Raw genomic sequence first — 24,767 nt, forward strand, 5'->3', positions numbered from 1 at the left:
AGTAGCCTGGTAATGAGATGCTGAAAAAATAATAAAATACATGGAATGTAAAATCTAAGTAGCAAATGCTTGCCACATATGGGAACTCATATGTTACATTCCAACTATACTTTCACTGCAAGTTCAGTAAAATGTGCATGGAAATGTTTTATTTAGTACGCACTTTCTAGAATGAATTCAATACTTCAAGGCAGGCTAAAACTGGATAAAAATTTCTTTAAACAGGAGAGAACCCCTACTTTAAAGTGCTACTGACAGGACTGAAGAAGCCCATGTGATTGTGAGACAAATATTTCAGAACTGTGCAGTAGAACTGAACAGAGAAACTGAGCTCCTTTAAGATCAGGGTTTAGAAAAGTTAAATACTCACCAAATGTGAAAGGGAAACTGTCTAGCATTCTTCTTCAGATGGTATGTGTTGTTCAGTATCCAGATAGAGTGAGACAAGGAACTAGGAACAAAGATTTGAAATATTACAGGTACTTCTTCCTCTCATGGTTTTCTGAATAACTAAATGGGGACCTATGTTTTATAGGAAGATATTTCATTTTCCAAAACCATCATTTTGGGGGCAAACTACTCTATGTATGATGATCACAAAAGTCTATAGCTTTAATTTATAAATTCTACATAGATGTTGCTTCACCATTAGACTACAAGAAGAAAAGTTGAAATATATTTTGAGAATGCTGATAGATTATATGAAGCCTGCAGATAAGTTTACCTTTTATTCCCAAACCTTATTTTCTGAGGATTATTTTTTCATCACATGTAGTCATGATACACAAAATATATAGTATTGAATAAGATAAGGAATTTCCCTAAAACCCCTCAGCTTTATGAGCAGAAATTTCATGATCTATTTTCTATTTGTTGCAGGTCTGTAGCCAGCTATACTGAAAACCATTAAAATACCAAAATATTTTGTTGGATTCTCAATACTTTATAACTGAAAGATGAACTGTCTATTGATTTTTCAAGACAGTAGTGAAATTTCATTATGAATATTTCAAAAAGTATTAAAGTATATGAAAGTACAATAAAATCAAGTGTTTTGAACTTTGACACTGTGTCCTTGTCTGTAGTTATCAGGGCTAATATTAACTTCAGAAAACATCATTCTGTCTTTACAATACCCACAGTGAAATGAAAATTATTATTTGCTTTTTGGTAATTGCCCAGAACATTTATCACATGATACAACAGAACAGACTATCATTCATTACTTGGTCTTGAAGTCTGTGTAATAAAAGCTGTACTCTATTTTTCTGTATCTTCCAAAAAAGACACTTGCAATATTTGGAGAAGTTGAGGTATTACCACATTAATATTTTTGGCTTGATGTACTTACGTTGAAGAGAAGTTTAAGATGCTGTGGATATTACAAGGTGTTTTTCACGTCAGTTGTCTCAGCATTTATAAGTTTATCAGAAAGGATAAGAGATATTTTCAGTGATTTTTACTTATGTATTTCTTACACTGTACTAAAATTTTGATCTTCTGCATAGACAGTGCTAATTTTATTACCCAATGTATTCCCTTTTATGACAAATCATTGGAAGTAATTTGTCATCTACTATTTGATCTTACATAAAAATACATCTGGTAAACAAAGCCTTTCAGAAAGAATTCATGTGCATTACATTTTAATTATCATACCCAACAACATGATTTTAGCAAACAAAATCTGAACATTAATTATCTGCTTTATTTGTAAACAAATGCTAATTCTTCAGAAAATCACATTATTTATTAAAAGAATAAAACCTGACAAAACATATGACAAAATAAATTATTTGGTACAGGTTTTTTTGCATGCATTAGGAATCCTGTCTTAGAAAATGATAGAGCATTCTATCTTCATATTATGTGTTTCTCCATTTAAAAAAGCTCAAGGAATTATTCATAACTTAGGTGCAGTAACAGAAATAATAATTGTCTTACTTGAACAGGAAATTTTCCTGCTAGATAATGATTCTTTAGAACTGAGCTTCAAAAGTTTATTTCAGGTATAAATAGTCATTACTTGATTGAAAATTATATTGAAAACTATTTTTAAAAAGTATATTTTATATGTGTATATGTATTATTCATATATAAAAAAGAATATAAATATTCCCCCTTGATTTACCCAACACTGGCTAATTCTGGTATATACTTTTTAATAAGTAGTGATAGCATAGCCATTGGTAATGGAAAAGTTACAGAGTTATGCAAAGATCACACTTCATATCAGAGTTATTAATGGTGGCAAGTGAATGCCGTTCTTTTTTTCTTCCATCTAGCCACTAAATTTGTACTGAATTTTCTTTCCCAAATGTCTGGACACATCCTTCTTCAGCCATCCAAGGGCTGTGGTTCTGTTCTTCTTTACAAAACAAAATGAAACAAAAGGGTCACCACCAGGAATGTGCCTCTGTAAACCAGAATTAACGTTCATTCTTCACATGCTCTCCACTGACACCTTGTGTTACTGTCACATCTGTTTGTCACAGAGCACAGAAACAACATTTTGAATATTTTGCAGAGAGGTTGCTTTTGATTATCTGCTGCTCTGAAGGGCAGGTGAGGAATTAGACTTCTTTGTTCATTTCTCTTGCATGGTTATCAGTAACCTACGTCATTTCAAACTAGACTGCCTTAGTGTCTGGCCATGCTGGGGTTACAGTTGGTCTTAACACGCCATGGTGTTTGGGGGTTTGCTGTCTTCTACCTGCTTTCATGTGCAAGCAGTACTTTGGCTTGATGTACCAAAAGCAATGTACAGAAAGCAATTTCTATTAATGTACCTCTCCAGTATTTGGGGAACATTGAAAAGTATCTATCACTCCCCTGATCATACTTCACGGTCTGAAAAATTTGGCAGTGGATGTCAGAGCATTTGTTCTGAAACATATTTAGTTCTGGGATTTGGTTTACTTTGAGAACTTGAAGATAGGAAGAAGAGTAATAAATTTTGCCAGGTCCAACTGATTTTTGGTTGGTATTCTGTTGTTGGGTTTTGGGTTCTTGTGTTGGTTTTGTTTTTTTTCTTTTTCTTTGTGGTCTGGAGACTACACTTACAGTGTTGTGGGGAAGGACAATTCTTTAGTTCCCTTTCTTCTGTGAATCTTTGAAGCAGAAAGGAAGCTAGTGGTATGAGTGTATTTGCAGATTGAATGGCATTTGCAATAGTGATTCCAGAGTAATAACAAAGAGTCTTTATCCTCCAGTGGAATTAAAAGCAGCAACAAAACCAGTTGAAGAAATGTGTGTGTGTGTGTTCCTCAGCAATTAGTGTTCTGAATCAGGGGCTGAAGAGAGAGGTAGTGGGATTTATTTCCACAGGAAATACCAAGAAAGATCTTAATCTGAGGAAAAGTAGAGTAGAGCCTTTTGTTATTGGGTTCCTTAAGTTCCTTATGTGTGAAAGTCACTGATAGGGGTTTCAGCTTTTCTTCATTCAGCTTTAAAAGCAATTCCTGAGATCAGGTTGCAAAAAACTTCCAAGAAAGACGAATATTTCAAGAAAGTGATTCAACATAAAAGTGTTTGTTAGAAAGTTGCTATTCCAAACTTCTAGTGAAATCAGCTTCAAGAATATCTTCATTAAATAGATCAGTCTGGAAAGTCAAAATTTGGAAGAAAGTATAAAAAGTATCAAATAAACAACTATCATGCTTACTAAGTTTCCAACTTTTGAAAAATTACATAAATAGTTGAGGAAGGTCATTATTATTAAAGTGAAGTATTGCATTTGCAACTAGCAGTATCCTCTGGAAATAAATAAATATTCTAATTTTTGTATAAAATGTATAATTTTGAGATATTCCTAGATGCATTCAACTCTGCTGAAAAATATATAGTACCATTGACAATGGCCAAAAAGTAAGTCACATAGAAGCACAGAAAGAAACATTATGATAAAATAGCTTGTTAGTCAGTCTGTAGGAGACATATTTTTTCTGAGTGCTCTGGGCTGTATTATATCCATTATAATATTGTTTCTTTAATTGTTCTGAGTAAGTAAAATGGAATTTTATTTTCTTTCAGAAAAAAAGGAGTTGTGATGAACCTGCTTCCTCTTGAAGGAGTTTTGGTGAACTCCTTTGCATTCAAGACTGTATCTGTGCTTCTTTTTGATGAATATCTAATATTTATTTAAAATAATGGTGTCTTAAAATGTATTGGCCAACATGCAATCTCACTGAAGCCTTAAGACAAACATATTTTACAACTGGAAATCCATCAAAGATTGGCTTTAAATCTCTCACCTTCATGTAGAAAACCACCACCTTTTCTTTACCTTTAATAGTGTCTGTAGATGGTAAGAAAAAAAACAACACATGTTTTCGGCAATGAATACTTTGAAAAGCATAAAGCAGCGCAATCATAAGACTACAGTGGGCTTCTAACAGTCACTTCATTCACTTTCCTTCCAAAAGCAAGATTACCTATACATTTATCATTCTTAACAAATATTTGTCTAGCGCATGGCTAAAGATACCCAGTGGTGAAGGTTAGGTAGCTTGCCTTAGTAACAGATTCAGTAAATCTAATATTATGAATAGTCTGATGGTGTCTAACCTGTGTATTGTGGCAATCAAAAGCAGTGTAGTATTTTTGTGCCTAAGATTTGCATGTCAATACACTGTCATTTCCTTGCCTACTTTTCTATCTCCTGTCCATGTCCTTTATTTCATGTCTGGCACCCCTTCAACCTGCTTGTCCCCATCATAGTATCTGAACAGATGCGGTTTCAGGATTGAATACTGAGCTACCACCCTCTGATTCTAGAAGTCTGCTCTATGGTGAGTTGGTGAGTTCATTGATTGAACCGAAAATTAATAATCTTATTTTAACTTTTCAGTGTTTATTTTCAGCTGCAACAGTCACGACATTCCTGGTGTTCATGCAAGGGACTACCAAAAAACCCACAAAACTGAATGCTGCTTACATCCCTCTTGGAAAACAGTTCTTTAACAAAATAGAAAAATAAAATCTGTCAGCTCCAGTTGAAGTCCAATAATATATTTTTTTTATTAAGACAAATTTTTTAATTAAGAAAAATAAAAGATAATTTATCTGAAATTGATAACCTATATGAAATTTAATAAGTTCCCCATTAGAAATGTAAGTAATACTCACAGTTTTTAAAAAAGTATTAAATACTGTACCTGTAAATACTAAAAGAAGAAATGTTATTCATAAATGCTAAAATATTAATAGTAGAGCAGGAAATATTCTGAGAGTGTTGAAACACAGATTACTACAAAAATCTGTAGGTGAACCTCTAAATCTTTTCCCCATTTCTTCCTTTAAATTGTTTGAACCCTGTGTTTTGTTATTTTATTTTTAGTTTGCCTTTTCTTTGAATCTTCTGCTTCATCACAGCTAGACTGAATTTTATTAGATAACCTTGCTCGAACAGTATAGCCTCTTGAAAGCCCAAAAGACAATGATCAAACTGAAGGTATCTCAGTGCTGCAAAGAGATCTGGTTTAATGCTTTTTTTTTTATTTTTCTTTTCTATAACTTTAGAGGGGTGAGAGTTGGGATTTCTTTGGGGGTGCTTTTCCCTCCCCCCAGGATCTGGGAAGCATACTATAAGTACTAGAGTGCTGGGTATTATGCAAAACTCTGAAACAGTTTCATTAATACCTGCAATGTCAGTCTCACTTTGTTACCTGGTGAAACAGTGAAGATTATACTGGGAGCTATTGAAAAACACTTGAAAGACAATGCAGTTATTGGTCAAAGCCAACATGGCTTTATGAAAGGAAAGTTATGCCTTAATAAACTAATATTCTTTTTTTTTTTACAAATTTACCTACCTAGTGTACAAAGGGTAGGCAGCAGATGTGGGTTTTTTGGATTTTAGCAAAGCTTTTGATACTGCCTGTTATAGTACCTTTCTGGACAAAAAGGCCAACATATGGATAGAAATGTGCACAATACAATGGCTGAACATTGTATATATACAACGTATAATTGGCTGTGGAGTCAATTTCAAAGAGTTGTAGTAAATGGAGTAACATCTGGCTGGTGGCCAGTCCCTAGTGGTGTTCCCCAGGGCTCAGTTTTTGGAACAGTTCTCTTCTGTGTTTTTATTAATGACTTGGACACAGGATTTGACTGCACACTAAGTAATTTTGGCTATGATTCTAAATTGGGAGGAACCGTTGATTCCCTTGAGGGTAAAGAGGCCTTATAGAGAGATCATAATAGATGAGAGCTCTAGGCAATCATGTGTATATGTATAGGCTGGAGGGCAAGAGAATGGGGTGCAGCCCTGCAGGAAGGGCCATGGGGGTTTAGGTTGATGGTAAGCTCCATATAAGTCAACAATATGCCCTGTGGCCAAAATGGCTAACCATACCCTGGGGTGCATTAAGCACAGTATAGTTAAATGACTGGAAGAGTGATTGTCCTGCTATACTTAGCATTAGCGCAGACTCACCTCAAGTACTGTCTGCAGTTTGGGGCTCCATGATGTAAGAAGTATATGAAAATGCTAGAATGCATCCAAAGGAGGGCCACAGAGATGGTAAAAGGACTAGAGAGCATGACTTCAGAGGAGCAGCTGAGGATACTGGGTTTGTTCATTTTACAGAAGAGGAAACCTCATTGCTGTCTACAGCTTTCATGAGGGGGAGCAGAAAGGGAGGTGGTGGTTGCTCCTCTTTGATATCCTGTGACAGGACACAAGGGAATGACTTAAAGCTGCATCAGGGGAAGTTCAGGTTTGAAGTTAGGAAAAGATTCTTCTCTGAGAAAGTGGTCAAGCACCGGAACAAACTCCCCAGGGAAGTGGTTGTGGCCTCAAGCCTGTCAGTGTTGAAGAAGAATTCAGACAACACTCTTAGATATATGGTTTAGTTTTTAGGTTACCCTGTGTAGAGTCAGGAGTTGCACTTGATGATCCTCATGAGTCCCTTCTAAATCAGGATATTCTATGGTTCTACGAACAAACTTTTAAAAGGATGTAATTAAAGTTACTAGAACTAGTTTTGGAAATGCATGCTCTTCCATTTCTGTAGTTCAAGGAGGGATTTCTCTGTGTTTAATTTGTACAGAAACTTTTGTGATAAGAACTGTAGTGACCTGTGAGGTCAAACCACCAGTTCACCTAGGCCAAGAAGCTGCCCACAACAATGTCATTTAGAAGCTATTTAGGAATACAAAAATTTTGTACCCATTTTTTTCTGGTACCCTAGGCACACAATACATTCCTACACTCTCCCTTTACTGTCTATTTACAGAGCTCCTATTCAGAAATTCAGTCCCTTTTGAACTGTGTTTTCCTGCCTCCACAATCTGCTGTAACAGTGAATTTCAAAAGTTTGGCACAGCTGTATTAAAAATATACTTTTTTAACAAAAAAAAAAAAAATCTATTTTAAATAGATCTCCTACTAGGTTCAATGCATGTCCTCTACTTCTAGTGCTGTGATATTTGATGAATAGCACTTCTGCATTAACTTTACCCACTGACTTTTTCACTTTGTAAGCTTCAGTCATACCCTCTTCTCACCCTTCACTCTGTACAGAGTCACAGCCTTTTATTCCCTTCTTGAAAGACAAATTATTCACCCCCTTATTCATTTTAGTTGCTCTTTTCTATACCTTCTCTTGTTCCACCATGTCTTTCTTGAGAGATGATCAGAGCTCTACATATCAGAAATCAAAAAGATATCAGTGAACCAAAATTTTGCATAAACCTCTACCTTGTTCTCAGTCCCGTTTCTGTTAATACCTGAGATTTGTTAATTATTGGGTTCCTACTATATATTAAGTTGGTGATTTCAAAGAACTACCAGTGGCAACTACAAACTCTTTTGTGAGATGTACCTGCCGTAATTGCTTTCCCTCTCCAGTAGCACTGCCTTGATCTTTGCATATGATAAGCAGAATATAATTATTTTTTTAAGAGTGACATTTGTCTATTTTTGTTTTCCAGTGCAGAATCTGTCAATTCAGATAAAATATACAGATATATTAATATACAAATGATTCTAGATATTATTTTTTTGCAACTTAGAAAGCTTCTGCTGTAGAGCTAGAAAAGCTATTATTTTTTTGCAACTTAGAAAGCTTCTGCTGTAGAGCTAGAAAAGCTCTGTACAGGTGTCATATTTCACCAAAGTTTTTACAACTTTTTCTGATCTGGAACCAAAAATAGGAATGTCTAAACTGTTCATGATTATTTTTTTTTCTTTAACAAATATTTTTAATAGGTCTGGTTTCCATTTGAAGTTACAAAGTCCTCCAACATATCATACAAAACCAGAGAGTTATTCTATATAATACAGCTTGTCCTGAAACAGAATTGCTGTATGTGTATTTGATTTGTCTACTCTGCTCCTGCCAGCTTTAAGAGTGCAAGCTTCCTGTTGAGCCCATGGTGCAAGTTAGCAGGAATATCACAAGTACTTGATACATGCTGTGTAAGTAGAAGTTGCTCAGAAGTTTGTCAAACTGCTAAGTTTTCACAAATCATATTATTGTGGTTAATCATTATTTGAAAATTTGACAATTCAGGTTGACATTACCCAGTTGAAAATCTACTTTCCAGTTAAATGATTTTCATAGCCCTATTGTAAAATGCCTCAGTTCCCACCTTCCTCTTCTACCTTCTCAGGTTTCCTGGGTTTTTTCCTTTCTTCTTTCTTTTTTCTTTTTTTTTTTTTTTCCTTCCCTTTGCTTGTTTAGTGCAAAGCCATCAAAACAATGTAAATGATGTTTTAATGTTGCACACAAAAGATTTTTGTAATTTTCCAGTGACAATACTGGAATGTCATGGTAGAATTTGATCACAAATGAACACAGATTAGACATCACCACTGCAGGTTGTCAGTAAGCTTTTCCTTTTATTGATGTCTGATTAGCACTTAAATTGTTTCACACCATTAGTTGCCTAGGATTTAGTGATCATTAGTGGGTCTGAAAATGAACAAGATAAAAGGAAGCTTTGTCTTCAGTTCAGGGGATGGTTTACTCTTTCCACGCAGTGTCATTTACCACTAAAGAGGTGTGTGGTGTTGATTAAAGTTTAGTTTTATGTATTGTTATATTCTGCTATGAATATTAATGGAAGTTTCAAGTTAGGCAGGGTATTCTTCACTTTCTTCGCTAAATGTTGTGTATTTAGTGGTGTGCATCTGCATGAGTTCAATGTAGTTTGCTTTAGTATACTGTTCACATTCATTTCCACCATCAGCTGCATTTCAGTACTGTGCTCTGGGTATGTTTATGCCTATGTAGAACATGTATCAACATAAACCTGCACAAAATGGATGGTACAGTTTCACGCTGGCTTGTGTTACTGGTACTACTGTCTCTGACCTAAGGTGTGGTGTACCCCACATGGAACTGAATTACTGTGAGGTTGGATACTACTGATGCGAGAGCAATACTTAATTTTAATTAATTTTCAGGTCTTTACTGTCAGTATGAAAGTGTAATGATCCTGTAAAATTTAATTAATATGCCATTTTTTTAATGCCAAAACATGACACAGAGGTTAAAATAGTTAAGGATGTTGTGACAAAATCACAAATAAAGGTATCTTAAGTTTTGAGTAGGTGAGTTAGTCCGTTAGCTTCCATTGCCTCTTTGCTTTTAAGTTATCTGTATGACTAGTGTAACATTTTTTATTTCTTTTGTTCTGAAAGTAACAACAAACAAAAAGAAGTAAAATATATGATTATTTGTTTCTTACAAGGCATCCAAAAAGAAAGTGTTGAGTTTTTTTCCTGAATCTCCACCAGAAATCTGCTTGCTGTTGCCAATGTATAGCACTTCTAAAGAGAAAATCCAGACCTTGAAAGTTAAAGGCTTTTCATTTATTCCTAGGTGAAAGATATTGACTATTGTATTTGCAGTCAGTTGATGGTATGGTGGTGAGGTGGAGGAGAGGTAGAGAGAATTTTTTGGTTTTGTCACAACAGTTTGATCCAAGGGCTATGAAAAACTGTATCTGGGTAAGTAGATATTTAAAATTTGCTCTAAGTAACTGTGTTAACACATTTTTTAAAAAATAAATTTAGGAAGTGATTGTTCAGTAATTAGAAGAAATTGAGTCTGATAACAAAAGTCTACTTCAGACTGCTTAGCTTGTGGAGTTTTGGTTCAATGACTGTAGTAATGTGTTACAATAAACAAAAAATACACCTTGAAGTTTATGATATTGCTGGCACTGTAAGAAGCAAACAGTGGCACACAGAGACAGTTCACGTGCAAGAAAACATAATTGTCTTTTCTTTATTGCTTGAAGAAAGGCTTCCTGAAGTCCTGACTGGTGATATTTCGGAGTTACACGGTAGAAGAAAATTTTCACGTTCTTCTTCTTCATCACTGTCATGCAAAAAAGACATTCTTGTCAACCTCACCTGAGATAATCTGTTTGGTAGTCCTCATTATAGAAACCCTGTAAGCAGAGGAACCCTCTTTTATTCTTTCAGCACACAGTAGAGCATAAAGGTTAATATGGATGTTGTTAAAACACAGAAGCATGCAGTTTTGCTGTATGATTGATACATGCCTTGCTGCGCTAAATTCGTATAAGCTTTTGAGAATGTGCAGCAGCAGCCAAAGCTAAGAGACTTTACTAAAGAACCCTGAGTATCTTTAAGGAAAGGAAACATAAGTTTGCTGAAATTGCCTTTGTGAGTATATAGATGTAGATAGCTGATCTTTGAATTGAACTTGATTCTGGGTTTGATTGAAACTCTGAAAGAGTTCAATGTATAGAAAAAACCTGAGAGTCTTACTGAGCATTTCCAGGAGAAGTTACTGCAGGTCTCAGTGGAAGTGTTATGATATTTGAGTAACAGTCTCAAATTGGAATCACAGAAGTCATTAAACATAGCCACCCCCTTCTTGAAACAGAGCTGAAGAGAAGCATCTTCCAACACAAATGTAGTGTGCATATGTAACAGTTACTTTCCAACATGAAAAGGATGTGTAATTTTGCCATTATGTATTCACTTTTCCTTACCTGGGGTGATAATGAAGCTATCTCAGAGCCATTAAAGGTGCCTGTTGGTGGCTCTAATTTCAAAGCTTTCAGAACAGAATAGTTGTCAACACACTTACCTCCGCAGGCATAAACCAACTGCAATTGAAAAGACACCTGTGTATAAGCTAGTCTTAAGTTTGTTTTACTATGCACCACAGCACCACTGCTAGGTTTTATATCCTAAAAACATAGTGCTATAATTAATTTTCTAGTTGTATAAAGATTTGATTTGATTTAAGAAGCTGCAAGTTGTCTGTGCTAAAGGTTAGGCACCTCTATTTAAACACAATTTTAACTTCCTACTGTTGCTTTGATCAGTATCTTTATAAGAAAAAATTAGGATCAAAAATACTATTGTAAAATGCATGTTTAATTGTGACATATGCCATATTATCTCTTTTGCAATTCCCTTGTGATTGCTGAACAAGGTCAATAATTAAGTTCTGAACTTGCAGCCCTGGGTTTAGATGGTACTGTTTGTTAAAGGAAAGAGGTTTTAGCACTATAGTGAGTGTGAGAATTTCTGCATTCATGAACATTATTTTGACTTTAGTGACAAATTTGAAGAAGCACTAAGTTTTCCCTGTTTTTCTCTTTGGTGAAAACATGGAGAATTACTTTGATTTAACAGTGATTCAATCTCAGAATAACCCTATTTTTTGTTGTCTAAGCAAATACCAGAAGAAAAAGGGAACACAGAGTAAAACATTTTGAAATTCAGAAGTAGAGGGTAGGTCTCAATTCCCTCTGCTTAGTCACAAAATTCAGGAGCTGCATGTGGTAGTCTTGCTCTGTAAGGAAAGAGATAGACTCATTCAGAGATGGGTGAGATTACCTGAGATCTGAATAGCTCTGTAGAAGCCTCTCCCTCTAATCCATATTGGATGGGCACTAATTTTCCACCTAGGACTTTTCAGCCTATTGTGATTTGCCACAGAGCTGTGTTGATCCAAAAGCAAGTAACTGATGAATGATCCAATCCCTCCAGCTCTTCTCTCTACTCTTAGATTATCTTTCTTACCCCTTTCCACATGCCAGCATTTGGCATTGGTTTGATTCTGAAGTGATTTAGAGAACCAAACAATCAAGAAACTATTGATTCTTATAATGTTAGCTTTTGATGCCTTATGTCTTTAAATGGCTTCAGCGCATAGTCAGTTGAGCATTAAGGGCCTCTTATGTCACTATCCAGTTGGTCAACAAGCCCAGCTTTCTCATAAAACCTTATCGTTAGCTAAAAGGTGAAGAGAATGGTACAGGAATAGTATGTTAGTTTGTATGAGGAGAATTTGAGGTTTGAAACATTTACATTTGAATCTGTAGAAGTTAAGATAAATTAATATTGTATATCAAAAAATTACTGAGGTAAGGGAAGAGATAACATTTTAATAACTAGAGTTCAGTGTCTCAGGTTAAAACTGACAGATATCATTCTCTGGGTTTTCTTGATTCATATTTGTTCAGAATGTCTTTTGCAAGTACGAAGATGAGAAAATAGCTTCTTTTAGATGAAGATATAACTGTGAACTCCAGCTTGTCATTTTCATAAAGAAGTGCCAGTCAGCAGAGTGACACAAGCAAATTATTGTGCCACATAATTCAAACAAGAGTTTTCCATAGGTCATGCAATTTGCTACGTGTTCTATCACTTTACTAAGTGAATTAGTAATCTATATTAAATTATTTTTATTTTTTTTCTACCATAACCTTAAATAACAAAGTCAATAATTATAAATTTGCCACAAAGTTTACCATAAAACCCCCACTTTTACAAACAATCAAGAATTGCAGGAACAGAATACATGTAGAAAACTCAGTTTGATATTCTGTCTTGACATCTCTAAGTCCTATTTCCTCTGTGATTCCACTTTTAAGAACAACTTCTAAACAAATTTGAATCAAAAAGAACATAATTCAGACTTTCAATTACATTTAAAATGAAAGACAGACTTTGCAATATTCGGACAAGCTAGGGTAGTATATTTAAAAAGTATAGATGCTTTTTATATACAGAGAAAATACCATAGCAGAACCTGAGATGCTTTTCTGAGTTTATGAAAATCTTGAAAATACTGCCTGTGTTACAAGGAAGTTTTTGGTTTACAATATTTCCAGGTCAAATTTGTAAACTCATCAAATTTGGATTGCTTGCATTGAGAAAGTGAAATTGTAGTAGAATTGAATCTGAGCCTTTCATATTGATATTGTTCTTCTTCCCCACGTCAAACTCATTAAAATATTGATAGATTTCTCAATTGCACTGGTGAGTACAAACCTTTAAAGTAAAAGGTAAGGTAAAAGCTCACTGAATATTATTTTATTCTGTAGAAGATTTCTTTGTTATTATTTATTATTGGGTTTTGTTATTATGAGTTTAAAAAGTCCTCAGGAAGAAATATTTTGATGCTAGTGCATCAAACTGAGCTAAGAAATGCTAATGCTTTTAAATAATATTAAAATAATACTAATACTAATAATACTATCAATAATAATAATGTGCTTCTGAACATCTCTGAAAGTTCTTCAGTGTTAATGAAACATTGATGATCTTGTTATGTTACCTCACCATGAACAATCACAATGAAATCCACTTGGTGTTTGGTGTCCAAAGATTATTTTATTTCTGCTGTGTCTGCAATTAGAAGTTTTAGTCCACAGAGATGTTTTTAATACAGATTTATCAGAATAATCATGGCATAATCCCTGCCATGATATACTCACCAGAAGGGTATTTATGAAGAGTAAATGCTGATTTGCTTTTGAATACGGGCTATGAGAACCCTGCTAAGGAATGTGTAGTCCAAAATACCTAAAATCTCACACATAAAAGAAGGATACTTAAATTCAGAAAGACTATATACATAATAAACACTATGTGTAAAGATCATTGGTTTTCACTATTGAAATTATTTTCAAAAGAATGCAAGGCATTTTTAGATTTTTTTAATATCTCAAATATTCTCAGGAAAATTTATCCTAGAAACTTTTTGGCTGGTTTTGAAATTGAGAATGTAATATAGTAAAATGTCAAGATCTTTGAATCTCTCTCCTGAGCTCTGCTCTGCTTAGTTCAACTATGTAAGTGAAAGACCTATGGCTTAAAACTTGGGGTGAGGGAGGAACTAACCATTAGGTGCGTTGAACTTTTGATTTTCAAAAGGCTTTCTTTCTTAAGACCAGCATCCTATTCCAACTACATGTAGTTTCAAAAAGTTCATACAGTAGTCATTCTCATCTGACACTACTATATGTATATCTTCCAGAATGAGAAACTACAGTAATGACTCTTCCTCCCCACCAACTGCCTTTGCATATCTTAACTCCTTCTTGTTCCACTTTCGACCTCTGAAAACTTCTGTTTTATCTCCCCTTCCACATCATCTATATAAAATGGTGACAGTTATTTTTACAGAAAACACCAACTGCATTAAGTCATAAAGAGAGGATAATCTAAAAATGTGATTTTAATTGACCAGAAATAAATTTTTACATCTAAGAATGCTACTGGAGTTAAAACAATTTGTAAACATCTTAATTTTATTATTCCTTCAGCCTATTTGTGAGACACTGGTTTGGGCAAAAATTCTAGACTACAGCAAGAGACACAGAATACTGGGTGGAGGGTTGTTTTTTTCCCCATATTGTCTAGATATGCTCTAAATGAAGTGATTTTTTGTGGTAGAGAAAAGAAAAAAATCTTGACAGTCATTGAAGTCTGTTTTGTTAACAGGGTCCAAGACAAGTGTATATAGCTCACATTAAGGTCAATGGTTTTCAGAGCTTACTTAATGAAAGAGTGTGAAATAGATGTCACAGATGTCAAAAGGATTAAAAACACTGGAGAACTCCTTTCAGTCATGCTTATAGGATGATATCTTTCTAAGCTTTTCCTGGGAGACTACAGAAGAGGTTGAATTTGCCAAAAAAAGAACAAGGGTGGGAGAACAATCCAAATAGCTATAATGAATAAACTCTTTGCTATAGAGTGCTTATCTTGAATTCTGCTTTACTAGCTAAACAGCATAATTTGTATCACTACCTTCATAACATTCTTTCATGGATGATTAGATTAAAAAAGTATAAGGGTGAACATTATTTTACTTTAGCATGAACTTTTGTTTATTAGCAATCTCTTACCAAATGATGCTGTGTCAAGCACATGACATCTGGTGAATCAAAACCACATTTTTAAAAAGGTACCTTATCTTGATTCAGATATGAGACACTGGAGATAGTTATTACGGTTTATTACTGCACCACACTTATTCAGGAATACTAGTTTCCAAATGGAAATTTCCTTTTCAGTGGCTGCCTCTAGGTTTAGCAAATTGCTTACACGCACAGCAAAGCTTTCTACACAGCTCCTTTTAATTCTTTTTTATTGTCTCAGTGGTCTGTCTCACTTCGTTAAGGCACATGCATTTCAGGAATTTCAAAATCTAATTACAGAATAAATTAGATTGTTTTATTATGGTCCCATCCTCCTCATCTTGGTTATCAAAATGCCTGCTGATATCTGAAACACAGTTCCACTTTCTACAGGTGAGACCTGTATTTGTAGTTCTGAGATGTATGCCTTTTCATTTAACTGTATTAAAACACAGGCATGAACGTATCCTAGCCAAAGGAAATAACCTGTCTTGTTTAGTTACCACTCCAGCAGTGCCTGCAAACTTTATATGTTTTGCCAGTGTTCCCGTGTTATTTCAGACATCTGATAAGGTTTTCAGTAGACACAGTCAGAAGCAGCTTACTATATATGACTAAAGGTAGAAGTTATGTTCATGGTTATTTCTTTAGATGTGTCATGGAGCTAGAGTTTAAGCTATTGAAATTCTTTTTTGATTTGCACACTGGCAATTGCTTTAATAAAAAGTCTCGGTTTTCTCTTCCACACCTTGAATAAGTTTTGTGATATCTGAATTAGCAATCTCTTACCAAGAGATTTAGATCTCTTACCAATCAAAATTGAAGCAGATCTGCTGAAAATCCCCAAATCCTAATTCTAAGAGGTTGCAATCGATGCAAATTTCTGAAGAGCTCTGAACAGGAAGTGTTGTCAAGAAAAGTTACAGACAAGAACAAAGAAAAATTAATTAGCCTCTTAGTACAGTAAGTTCATTTCTTAATTTATGAAGCAAGCTCATTTTAAAATGGTAAAACTCAAAAGGTTTGTGACAAAATTTCCTATCATAGGCTGAAAAAATGCCTACTGTGATAACTGAAAATTCTTTAGACCCCACTGCCTGGTGTAACGTTCTAAACTTAATCACTTTTACAAATCAAGTTTTTTACGTAATGATTTCCAGAAGTCAATCCATGTGCTTCTGAAAAAATCCACACTTTAGGATTAGACTGGAAATACTTCTTCAAATGAATTACATCTCGTGTAAGTGGACATTCACATAGACATTAATTCAGTTAAGTATCTGTGTACTTCTAGTAGTGCAGCTATCACAAAACTATTTACTTTCATTTTCCAGAAAGAAACCTTGTATTGGAAGGAGCTACCTGAGGTTTTTTTGTTTGGTTGGATTTTGTCTTGCTCTTATTGAAGAGGAAGCATAGATCTATATTGACAATAAAAGGAAAAATTCTGAAGCTGTTCTTCCTAGGGACAAGTCCCAAATCTCATCATTTCTCGAAGTTCCCTGTGAGACATTGTTTAGATCCATATTGACGGTCTCTACAGCAAGGGACTGATATTTGTTTGAATATGCAGACAGGAAAGAATTTATTTGGAAGATTTAAGAACAAAAGAATCACATAACAAGCCTTCTAATGCAGCTTCCAATGTTATCTAACAGTGACTGTCATCAGAAAAAGGCTCTCTAGGTGAAAAAAAATATATTTTACTGAACTTCTGTAGATTCCAACACAGAGGCTGAGAGAAAACAACAAAAACACCAGGTCATTTTCATGGAAAATTCTAAATGTAAATGTTCTAGGAAAAAAAAAATCTAGTATGATTGCAAACCTCCCATACGGTTCTGGTAACTGAATTTGGTTTTGCATGCCTTTTAATTGTTGTTATGGTTGTCACTGTTAATAAACCTGGCTCAATCTAGTAGATAATACAGTGACTGTACCATAATGCCCTATGCATTTTCCAAGCTGGCACATTCAGCTAATAATGTCATACTTCATACTCTCACACAATGGAGAAGGTTACCAAGAATTTTTGCAAATCTCATAGTTATCTAAAAGACTAACTGGATTATCCAGGATGGGGAATCTTTTGTTTGCTCAAGTGGTTTGTCCATGTAAGTATTTACAATAGAAGATTCCTGCAGTTACAAGCATGAGTTTACCACTGTGTGCAAGAAAGAGACAGGCCTCGGTAGCCAATTAAGAGATGCAGTGTAGTGATTGCTCCAGGCTGGAAAGATGTCAACATCAATTTCGGGTTTCTCACATTAAACCAATCAGCAATAGACTTTGTTTCAGCTTCTGGTCTCTTGTAGGTTTTTGGTTAAATTAAATTTTATAACAGGTAAATTGAACTGAGCCCTTCACCGTTTTGAAGAAGGTTTTCTGTTTGTGCAATTGAAGGTTAATAGGATGTGCAAATATCATAGGCATACCAATAATTCTTTTAAAACGTTTCACCTTCTGCACTCCCCTTCAAGTCAATTTCCTTCCACACAGAAGTGCTTCACACTGAGTTCCCTAGAGTTTAGCCATTTGAAAATATATAGCCATCATGAATATAAATTGTATTAAATATTCCTGGTTTTTAAGTGATACCCAAACAAGATGTGTTGTCCAATTTCATTTAGCTACAGTGATTTAATGGTTTCTGTAATTTAATCTTGTTTCAGAACAACTTCCCCTCCAACACAGAGAAGCAACACTTTCCAGCTCCTCTATTAAATTCATGGTTGCTATAGTAAAACATCTGAGAAAGTGTTCTGCTGAAAAAGCGGTAGAGACATTCCCCTTCTCCCACTATGTATGTATAAGGTATAAATATAGGCTTCAAGAGCAACTTTCATTTTTTTCAGATGAATATTAACTCTCAAGTACATCTGTTGTACGTTTCAAGGGCCTTATGTGCTTTTTTAGCCCTAACAGTGGTTTCCTGAGGAAACGATCAGATTCTGGTCTTCCTAGCTCAGACTTCTTCCTGCAAGTGTGACTGTAACTTTTCAGTGCAACAAAGCTCAGGGGAAGATAGCACACTTTTCCCACAACTAAGCCCTCAGATAAAATTTTCCTTCCCTACTAAACAGACAAGCCTTTCAAGCTGATCTAAAGAATAAATCATTTGGATTAATCTGATCCAGCCATGCATCAAGGGTGTTCTTTCTGTAAAAAAAAAAAAAAAACAAAAAAAAACCAGGAAAGAAGACTCATCTGCTATATTTTGACAGTTCCAGGTCTCTGGACTATAATCATCACAACTGCTCTGATCAACCCGTGGAAAGGTGTCCTCATGAGTTGTACTGCTAGAATTATAAATGCAGTTTATGAGGTTTCCATACTATGGATGCATCAGAGAAGTTGTCTGTACAAACATGGACAGAATCCTCCCTGTCACATGGACAGCATCTTCCCTGTCAGACAGTCCTTAAAATCTGTCCAGATTTCCTGATGCTGTTAAAGACATCATAGGGGTGAAGATTTTATTTGAAAAAGCATTTGAAAAGAATCTGGGCACAGATTATTTCTGCTTCATACACTTCTTTGTCATGGACATTTAAAAACAATTGGTACAAAATTTGTCCTTCTACAATCGCATTTTCTCCTGAAAACATCTTAGCACCTAGTCTTGTCCTTTCCTTCGTCCTATATAGCTTAGTCATAGACCTTCTGGCTGAATACAGATATCCTCTGCAAACAGGTGATTATGTGATCCTTTCAGAATCAGAACTTTAAAGATTTATTTATTTTTTTCATTGAGATACAATCAAACATGTAATTAGATCACAAGACCATTTCTAGAAGAGACCTTGGAGACTAGATACATATTCTCTTCAGCTCTTATGGGTTTGTTTACTTAAGACTATCTGAAATTTACATCACCAAAGTATTGTCAAATGAATGATGACCTAATTTGTGTATGAATGTAGGTCACTCTCAGTTTGCTGCTGCTTCTCATGAAGCTCCTGGTGCTATGGCAGACTGTAGCACCTTAATGCAAGCTTAATGCTAGCCTTGCCATTGTTAGTAGTATCATGCTTTATCTTGTACAGTTGCTCCCAAATTAAGTAACTAAATCCACTAAGGTTACACGTTTGTTTGAGAGAAAACAGCTTTTTGTGAGTGTTTTGGTTTTTTTGCTTGCAATAGGAAAGTAAATGGAAAAATCCAATTAAAAATATGTTTGTTATCAATTGTATGAGTTGTATGTTTTTCACAGAAAGCAATACACCTGTACTCTAAGGAATCTCATCAGGTAGTTATCTGATTTTATTCTAGTACTTTGGAATATGCAATGTGTCTCCTCCATTCGTATTTTAACATCTCTGAATGCAATGCAAAAGTTACTCTCCTTTGGCAAACGCTGTATTGCTCCATATGTATTAGCTGCTGGTTGCAACGACTGAATGCTTTGACTGTTGAAATTACCTTATACCTTTCTACCAACAGAATATATTAAGGCTTAAAGTTACTATTTGGAAAGAAAGTTAGCTACTTTTGTATGTAGCAAAGATATTCCATTAGAAGATACAGACATGCTTACTTCAGGAAGAAATTCTTGCTTCTTATTTTTCATTTCTTTTCTGAGTTAAATACTTCTATAATTTCTTGAGAAAAGAAAAAAAAAAAACAAAACACAGGAGAGCTTTAAAGAACTTTTCTCATCAGTTCAGGATTATCTTGTTCTGAATTTGTTTTCTAAGGAAAGGAGCTGTATACACTCCAACTAGGCTAAGCTACCCAAGTTCATGACAAATGGAATAAGTAGAATTTCAGGCCAAAATAAGATAATGGAACATTTTGTCAGTAATATTTAAGAGTATCTTGGTCTGACAATAAGACTACTCCATCTAGAAAGATGATTCCAAGTATAAACAGCATGAGATACTTATGGTTTAGTTAAGGAAAAAGTAATCCTATTATATTACCCAGCTTCTGGGAATCAAGTTTTAAGTTGAAGACTGCATCTAGACTATTATGTTTAAACATGATGCCCAACAACATCTGACATGTTTTGTTGTCTTTGGTATATTTCAGCAATGCGTTGCACAATGCAGTCATCCTCTACATTAAAAAAAAAAAAAAAAAAAAAAAAAATCCTTTTTTGCTGTCTTGATATTATGTACTTTTTAAGATGTCACCCCTGTTCTGTTCTGAGAATAAGTATTTCCTGTTCATTCTCTGCATACCCTTGGGATATGTAGACTTCTTTGGCTCTTGGGCTTTCCAGTTAGGACATATGACTTCTAGAATATTTAGTCAGTCTACTGAAGTGTCAGTCTACTGAATTTAAAAAAAAAATCACTTGCACAGAATGCCTCGTCGTCCTTGATGATTTCTCTGTAACTTTCTAGTTAAAGGATTTTCTGTTTGAGATGAAGTAGCCAGAGAATAATATTCAAGATATGGACTCACCAGCTACTGTTAACACCACAAATTTGTTTTCTGATTTATTCTCAGTACCTTTCCCAACGATTTTCCACACTGTGTTTTCTTTTTGACTGCTGGGGAAAACTGAGCTGACATTTTGAGCGGTAAGCAACTGTGGCTTTGAATTCTCTTTTGTAGGTTATCATATCTAATCTAGAGTCTACTGCTGCCTATAGGTACAGTGATGACTCAGCAGTTTTTTTCAGGTTGACCTCTTTTAGTGAAAAATAAGAATGCTTCTCCCTCCCAGTATAGTTTCTTACTGCACGAGGATTAAAAAAGCAGTTGCCAAAATTCTGACTGAATTCCTCCATATTTAAAATTGTACTTGCATCGAGGCTTCCCTCTGCAGATCTCAAAATCCTCGAAAGACAATAACATTTCTGATCCAGCAAACAATTTTTCTATGTCTCTAAAATGATCTGTATTTTTTACTCTAGTTTATCTACTTTTCCTTTCTTAAATTTGTTCATTCCTTTCTTCTGTTTGTTCACATTTTGTATCACGGTACCTAATGACTTTGCCATTTTGTATCCGTATTTCTTTATTCTTTATTTGCTCACTGTGGTATGTGATGCAGTTGTTGAACAACACTCTTTTCATCTGTTACTGTGAGAGCCTTTCCCTTCATAAAAAATTTGCTTGCGCTCTACTGATTTGCAAGGTCATGGTCAACAGAAATGGAGGTGTGTAAGAATCTGATGTTGAGGCACTAGACAAGATTACAATATTATTTCTTTGTGTATATATGTATATTTTATATATACATTTATAGATATATTTAAATATACAGACAATCTCTCTCATGTGTTTATATGCTTTAAAGGAATTGGTGCTGATATACTTGACCAGAAATAATTAAAATGAAAAAGTATTTAATAAAAATTACGTATAATTATGTACTTATATTAAAATTATAAATGGATTTATATAAAAGTTATAAATGGATTTATAGAAATTATTAAATTATGTATAAATTATGGGTTTATAAATTGTATGTTTAATATGTACAGAATTGTTTAGGGAAACAGTTAAGAAAGCTAAGAATTTTAAATACATATCAAGAACAAGTAAAATCACAGGTCATGTATGTTCATTGCTAAATACTAAAAACATTTCAGAAACCTTTGACAAATGCTTCTGTGCTGCATCTCAGTCAAGCACAGCCATGTATAGATTCTATATGATGCTGTAGCAAAGAAGTGAGAGACATCATGGCTAAAATTACACATTTATAAAATAGCTTGTTGATATAATGCATGCTAAAAAATCTTAAAAGAGCATCTCCGAATTCTCTGAATCCCTCATGTGAATTATTAGCACAGTGTTGAAATCTTAGGCAATGGTAAAGAATGAAGCACAGGGGATGACTCTAGGAATTATATAGCAGTTGGAATGCCATGTTAATCCTTAAAATACACTAAATGCCATGCGTTTTAAGTACAGTAACAAATTTGTTCTTCTGGTGCATTACAATTCAATTAACCATTGGAACATGTTGCCCAGAAACCCTGTGGAAACCATCTTTGGAGGTTTTCATGACGTGATTTAACAAAGATCTAAGCAACTGGTCTGAATTCAGCGTTTACCATGCTTTATTCATAGAATCATAAAATGGCTTGGGTTGGAAAAGGACCTTAAAGATTAACTATTTCCAACCCCCCAGCCACGGGCAGGGACACATTCCACTAGACCAAGTTGCTCAAAACCCCATCCAACCTGGCCTGGAGCACTTCCAGGGATGGGGCAACCTGTTTAATAACTTCTCTGGGCAACCTGTTTTGATGTCTCACCACCCTCACAGTAAAGAATTTCTTCCTAATATCTAACCTAAATCTACCTCTTTCAATTTTAAACACTTGCCCCTTGCCTTGTCACTACAGGCCCTTGTTGAAAGTTGCACTCCAGCTTTCTTTCAGGCCCCCTCTAGGTACTGGAAGGCTTCTAGAAGGTGTTCCCAGAGCCTTCTCTTCTCCAGGCTGAACAACCCCAACTCTCTCAGCCTGTCTTCATAAAAGAAGTTCTCCAGTCCTCTGATCATCTTTGTGCCGCTCCTCTGGACTCACTCCAACAGGCCCATGTCCTTCTTATGTTGAGGGACCCAGAGCTGGATGCAGCACTCCAGGTGGGGTCTCACCAGAGTGGAGTAGAAGGGGGAGAATCACCTCCCTCGACCTGCTGGCCGTGCTTCTTTTCATACAGATCAGGATTCAGTTGGCTTTCTCGGCTGGTCTCTGCTTGGACATTGAGCTGTTGACCACAACTTTTTGAGTGTGATATCTAGCTAATTTCTTATCCATCCATCCAGTGGTCCAACCATCAAATCCATGCCTTTGCAGTTTAGAGGCAACAATGTCATGTGGGACTGTGTCAAATGCTTCGCACAAGTCCAGGCACATAACACCAGTTGCTTTTCCCTCATCCACCAGTGGTGTAACTGTTTAAGCAGAAGGTTAGTCTCAATTACTAGTTTGAGAATTGCTCACTCTTTATAATTTCTTGCAATTTTGTAGCTGGCGCAGAAGGACATTTGGCAAGATACTGTATAGTGAGAAATGACTCATGTTAGGTTTAGATGAAATTTGGAGGGAAGTATTTATTCACAATATTCAAAACCAACAACAAAGATAAAACTGTGACACTGACAAAGAAACATAAAACGAATGTTCATCCTGTTCACATGAATGCTTTAGTTCTGCAACAAATGAGTATGTAAGTGAAACAGGAGATGGGTGTATACAGTATCTCCCTTTTACTGTAACAGTGTAATCATTGTGGAACTCATCTTCAATCTTAAAATCAGAAAGCTCTCCTGGTTAATTTTCCCAAAGACCTATTGTAATCCTTCTTTTAATGCATGCTTGTTTGAGGTCCTGCCCTCTCTTGCTCCATATACTGCACCTCAGATTGGGTACTGCTTGGAATAGCTAGAAATATCCCATCTCACCTTTAAATCCCTCCAGGAGGATTTTAATTTTCCACCCCAGTTTAGTTTAACACTTTTATATGCAAGATGTTTTCTAGTCATTTGTCTTTACTTATACGGCTCAAGCGCATCTTTGTGTCATCACATGCTTAACTACCAAAATACCTCTCCTTGTCTCAGTGGGGCATAAAACTCTCTCCTCCTACTTTGCTGTTGGTAGTGTGCATGTGCATGCGTGTTGTTTAATACGAAGTACTTCCTTCAGCAGATTCTTTCTGAATCAGCCTGCTCTTTAACATACTTAATGCCAACATCTTGATAGAATAAATGCACTGATTTAGATGAGAGACAAGCATCACCTTGGTACACCTCCAGGTAAACGGTGGGTTTGTGTGACTGAGCTTCACCATCTCTTTCTGAGATACTGTACATTAGGAAATCAGATTAGATAGTTTCCTTGTGCACATCAGGTTTTAAGTGTAAGAAATTTAATTCTTACAGATGTTTTTTTGTGTGCCTGTTCACAGATATCATTCACATTCTGGGAATTGTCTTCACAGGTCCTTTACCATAACCTGTTTCTCTATATGGATTGCTCAAACAATGCAGTCTCTCATTTACATGTAAAAGTTTTATAGCAACATCTCTATATGTGTTGTTATCGTTACTAGACTGACTTGGTTTGGAGCATGACAAATAGAATGAGTTTGTTCAGACTTGAGCCAATGGTTTCATAAAAGACATTTTCTAACTCCCCATTAAGAAGAATAAATGAACACAGTAAGGAAGTGTAAGTGTTCAAGACAGTGAGATAAATCTTCCACTTTTCCTCAATAACAAAAATATATTTGCTACAATTCTCCATTAACTCAAGGCAGAGATGATACTGACTTATTAACACACACTGGGAATTCATGCAGATGACATGTTTTTTCTTTTCACAGTTAAAAATGTTTTCTTTTATTTCAATAGCACTGGTTGTGCCAAAAGGACTATATTTTTAAGATATGCATATCTGTAAACCTTAAACATTATTTCTGCTACTATTATCATAAAATATGGTTTGGTATGAATGCATATCCAGTTAAAATATCTTTATTTTCATCTCAAAACTGAGCTATGTAAGTTTAATCTCATTCATGTTGTCTTTGGTGAGATCAATAGCAATCTTAATTTACTAACAGAAAACATTAAAAGACTTTCCATGAATATTAAGCAAAACAAATCAATATGAATTTGTAATTAATTACTTGTTCTAGACAAAAGAAAC

The 24,767-nt window shown here is 35.0% G+C and overlaps 1 long non-coding RNA gene across 1 annotated transcript in view; it reads left to right on the plus strand.

The window, feature by feature from the left end:
* Positions 1–399: 399 nt before the first annotated feature.
* The window catches only part of LOC130144668 (uncharacterized), a 60,390-nt gene continuing 36,022 nt past the window's right edge, over positions 400–24,767 (plus strand). The window contains exons 1-2 of the long non-coding RNA XR_008820208.1: positions 400–479; positions 20,602–20,675. This is a non-coding gene — a long non-coding RNA (uncharacterized LOC130144668). The remainder of the gene's footprint in view (positions 480–20,601; positions 20,676–24,767) is intronic.

The sequence above is a fragment of the Falco biarmicus genome, chromosome 2 (genome assembly GCF_023638135.1).
Source record: "Falco biarmicus isolate bFalBia1 chromosome 2, bFalBia1.pri, whole genome shotgun sequence".
NCBI lineage: Eukaryota > Metazoa > Chordata > Aves > Falconiformes > Falconidae > Falco > Falco biarmicus.